This window comes from Epinephelus fuscoguttatus, linkage group LG24 (assembly GCF_011397635.1).
Source record: "Epinephelus fuscoguttatus linkage group LG24, E.fuscoguttatus.final_Chr_v1".
NCBI lineage: Eukaryota > Metazoa > Chordata > Actinopteri > Perciformes > Serranidae > Epinephelus > Epinephelus fuscoguttatus.
In genome coordinates this window covers 12,451,343-12,456,589 of record NC_064775.1, presented here as the reverse complement: position 1 = coordinate 12,456,589, position 5,247 = coordinate 12,451,343, and positions in this window count along the sequence as shown.

Here is a 5,247-nt window from a genome sequence, read left to right as displayed (position 1 = left end):
TTTGCAATCAATCTCTTCTATTTTCTGTCTCTGAAAATGTCTTTAATGTCAACACGGGTTGTCTTAGAGACAACACGACGAGCGTTCTTCAGCTTCACTGGCAGCACGACAATAGTTGAGGATACCAACACACATCAATGGCTGTTAATCAATGTGATCTATAGTTCAGGGTGACAGTGTGTACACTTGAAAATACTGCATTGGACAAATAATTAAGCCCTTTGCCATTTTGTCTAATTGAAGCTGATATTATCATCATCTTGCTCCTACTTGAGAAAAGCAAATCTCAGCATTAAAAATAGAGCAGCATAATCACAATTAAGACACTCAGCGAGAAACGCATTATAAAGGTCAGTCACAAGGAGTTAGATCGCCTGGCAGACAGAAATGACAGTGTGTACTTCATTTGTTCTGCTGATGATTTTGCAGTCTGACATTTAATTTGATTTTCAGCATGGAGGATGTAGTGTTATGTAGTTGAGAAGCCCACTAATGTGATGTTTGTTTAGAATCCCTGACAATTTTAACTTCCTTTTACTTTCCAGATGCTATCCAACATATTAATAGTCTAACATTTGTGTGTTGCCAGTTGTTTAATGTTTGCATGTGTTACAGGTTTATAATAAAACGTTGAGCCCAGACTGGTGCAGCACATTTAATAACGGGCTATTTCACCTTGAAGATGGTAGTCATTAACACTGTTCATAATACAATTAGGACACACAGGTCGACAATCTCATGTAACACCTCATGTAGGGAATGGGAATGAGTTTTCATCAACAGCAAGCCTGCCATTTTAGGAGGATAAGGGTGCTATACACTGGTTGTTTACTGAAAATGTCAAAGAACTTAACTAACACAAAACAGTTTTTAGTGGATAAGATTCAAAACACCAAAAAGAGTAGGCCTGTTTATCGTATACAGCCACACACAAAGCCCCAAACAAATAAACCAGCTTATTTCTGGCTGGGTGACTGTGTAGTTGTCATTTGGCTTTGAGATCTAAAGGCCCTGTACTTGCCTGTTTGTAAATTGGACATGGGCCTCCAAAGATTTAAAGTCTTAGCTGACAGGTGTGGGTGCTAACACTAGATAGACACCAAATAGAGATCAGGGAACACAACATTAATGGGTGGCAAAATGTCAGTGTCTGCAAGTATACTTAAGTTTGTAATATTTTGCCTCTGTCAAGAGCTTGTCCTTTTATGGGCATTTGTCTTTAGCGAGTACTTAAAGTATACATTATTGATGATGAACTATTGACAGATGATTAGACCGGCAGCTACCCTAAAGACAAGTTCCCTAGGAAGTGGGCTTTGAAGCTAGTTTTCATTGTGGCCGAACAGTGGAATTACATCAGTCACATGACACCATGGGGCCCAAAAACACTTATTCCCAGACGTCACAAGCCTTGCAAAGTCACCCATTCACTGTGTGAATTTTATCCATTCGGTCTGATACATTTAAAATGTCCAGAAGATTTCATTTTATCCTTCCAACAGGAGTGCTGATAATTTTGGTAATTTTATACGCTGCAGTTGAACTTTGTGACAGGCACCTCTGAGCAACTTTATAGGAATGAACGTGGCCCCACATGCAACACTATATCCAGTTGTCTTTATGCATCCATCCATTCCCGACTGTAATTGTTGGCTAACCCATAGACCCATTAGCCTGCTGCTAATACAGGAAGCCTACCTGGCTAGCTCCCTAGAAAGCTAACATGTCTAACTGTGCTTTTACACAGTCGCAATTACACAGTACACTGTTTACAGGTCACAATAAAAAAGATATTATGACGTTTGGAGTTAACTAAACATGCATCCTCTCTGTAAGCGCTCTAGAGTGTGAACTAGAGGTGCACACATTTTTAACACTGAATTTTCAAACTGATCTGAATGAATTATTGAAACGTACAGAGATGAGAGGCAAAAGGAGAGAGACTTAAAAGAAATAACAATCAGTCAAAGGCTGAGCTGAACACACACACACACACACACACACACACACACACACGGTGTGAGGTGCCAGCTAGCCTACAGCTACAGTCTGCACTGAAACAAAAATTGGCTTCTCTCTCTCTGTCTGAACTTTGGCTGTAAAGCTCCTCATTGGTGACTGAGAGCATGGCTGTCAGCTCAGCCATGATACACAGTACGTAGGAATATGAAAAGACAGCCACAACCACAGAAACAATCAAGATGTGATAACTAGGATTGCCACCTTAAGTGTGAAAAAAATAACGAACATCTTGCCAGCAGTCCCATGCTCAGGGGACATAAATCAAGCGAGGGGTCTGGGGGTCCTTCCCCGTAAGATTTTGAGTGTTAGACACTTAATTTCCTGCATTCTGATATATTTCAAACTCCTCTGCTCCTCTCAACATGAATGTAAAGGGAACAAAGTGTCAATAACAGGCACGGTTGCATGGATTATAGGATAAGGCTTAGTAGGCATCATATAATAATTTAATTTAATCTCAGTTCCACACCCAGGGCCAGGGTTGTTGTGTCTAGGAAAACAGAAGTATCAGATTGGGACCTGGTATCGGCAGATACTCAATAATAAATGACTCAAAACAGGATCAGGGGCAAAAAAAAGTCGACCGGGACATCCCTAAATAAAACACCACAAATATACACCGGCAACAACTAAACTCAGCATCTAGAGAAGTCTGGGTTATCATGGATTAAGTGATGCCACTCTGTGTCCTCTGCCCCTCCTGCTGAATGTTGAGTCAGGTCAGACAGTCCAGCAAGGGCAACAGCAAAGTTTGCCTTGTACTCATTCCCAGTGACAGGACTGACTTTCTGGTGGTCCATCTGCCATTCAGATCGTAGTTTTGGACAGCCTCTCTCTTTTGGCATGCAGACTTGAGCTGGAGGTATTCGCCTACATTTTAAAAAACAACCAGTGTCTGAGTCCCTGTAACCAAGGCAACGGTGACATTGAGTGACAGGCCTGTCATTCCAGGTATCATTCTCCTCTGCAAATTCTGATTTAATACACTTTACTGCTATGTCATGAAACTTTTGGTTTTATTATTATTCCAGGCGTGTGAAAACATAGTGTATACATGCAGAGCAGGGTGTGCATATCAATACAGGACAGATGTTTAAAATCTCTGTGCTGTGCTAAGCTAAACAGCTGCTGACTGTAGCCTTAAATTTAACAGTGGTATCCATCTTTTCACCTAAATCTAAAAAGTGAATAAGCATACTGTAGCTCCCAAAATGTCAAACTTTAGTTTCACAGCATCTAGTGCTGTCACTGGTAGAATGAATACAGTCGATCAACAATAATATCCCTCCATCTCCATACACATACTCACAACTTCTCACAAATTCAAGACCACTCAGTCAGTTCACCATACCCTGGTACAAAGTCAGCTGTCTCTTTAAAAAGTTCACTGGCAATAAGATGTTTATTGCTGTCAAATCTGTGAAATCCTCCGTGATGTTAGACTTCCAGGTGAAGTTAAGTCAAATTATGTGAGAATGAACGGAAGCTGTCATGAGCACCTGAAGTAGTTCTCATTACCGCGCATTGATTTAAGACATGAAATCTATCAAGTTGAAATTGGGTTATAATGAGTTGCCTGACATGTTCACATTCAGGCTTCAGGAAAGTTGGCTTGTACTCGGGGGCAATTACAGCTATTATATTCATGAAAGTCCTCAGAGGAAGCTGGAGAAAAATCTGCCACTAAGGGAAAATGTCTCCAAAATAGTTCATGGATGTTGCTGTGATTACGCTACATCCACTTACACAAAAACACACACACTGGCCAACTTCAAATCAGTGCGTTCCTCCCACACGGCATGTGTGTGTCAGCATGCAGGACAGCATCAAGTGTGGTCCCCAGGGCGACCTGAGGCTGTCGGCGACCTGATTACCTGGAGAGGATAGAGAAATGAGGGGGTGCAAACACTTAAAAACCCACATCACCCACACACATTGATTGGAATCAGGGAAGGACTGATGAGTGGAGAGCAAAGGGGAAATGTTTGTTGTGGAGAGACGAGAAGAACAAAGCGCCGGACTGCATGTGAAAACAAAGCTCCCTTTTATTTCTGTGAGTCAAGTAGCTCTTGTGCTATGCTGGTGTTTCTGTGGTCAAAATACAGTACAGTTTGAGTTAAAATATAAGTGAGTGTGTGTGTGTGTGTGGGTGTGCGCGTTTACTTACATTTTTAACCCCCCCTCTTTACAACCATTACATCTTCTCCCAATAACTGCTGGTGGTAAATTAGCCATTAATCTTGAAATCATTTGAATTTCCTCCCAGCGCTAAAATGAATTCAACTCAGAATCAATCACTGAGCTCTTTGGCCTCGGGGCAGATGGAGGAGATTGGTCTTAAACTACAAAATAATCACTGCACCCTTTTGTGGAGCTGTCAAATGGCTCATGGTTTCTCTAATAGCAGTGATACAGCAGAGAACACAGTGGATATTTCATCACTAAAGTAATTCACTCATCACTTTAGGGTACATAGGAAAGCTACTAATAATGAGCTTTAAGTCTCTATCTTGTGCCAAACCCTTAAAGGAATAGGTCAGCATAGGCTATCATCTTAGCTTAGCATAAAGACTGGATGCCCTGAGAAACAGTAAGCATGGCCCTGTCTGCCCACTAACAACTCTAAAGATCACTCATTCACAAGTCCTTGTGCTTAAGTCATACACGAACAACATGTAAAAATGTCAAGTGGGGTTTTTTCTTTCCAGGAAGTAGTGATGTCATTTTCAGTTTATTCTATTTTCTAGAGCCCAACACCTGTTAATGGGTAACTGTTTAAAAATGTGAAAATAATGTGAAATACAAGAGGTGTTTCCTTTTAGTCCAGCACTCCAGTGACTAGGGATGGGCAGCACAAGCAAAAACACTATTTGAAAATCATAACAACTATTCAACGATTTTTCGAATAATAATTATTTTGTTTTCTGCTTGCTTTGCAGACAGACACGCAACTTGCCGCGTTAAACTGTGAAAATGTAGTGCCCACTTCCCACCCTCCAGTCTCCACTGCTTTACTAACTTTAGCCTTGGCCACTTTGCACTGCACACCACCCAGGTCGGGTGGGAACTAGCTAGCGGTGCCACTCATTTGGTGATTACCGCTAGTAACACTGTCCCCTGGTAGAACATTGCTTCAGAAACATGGTGGCCACTCTCCCCTCTCACCCCAGGTAGCTCTGCTGAGTAATCCGCTTCATTTTGAGCTGCAAAACTCCTTTAGCATTG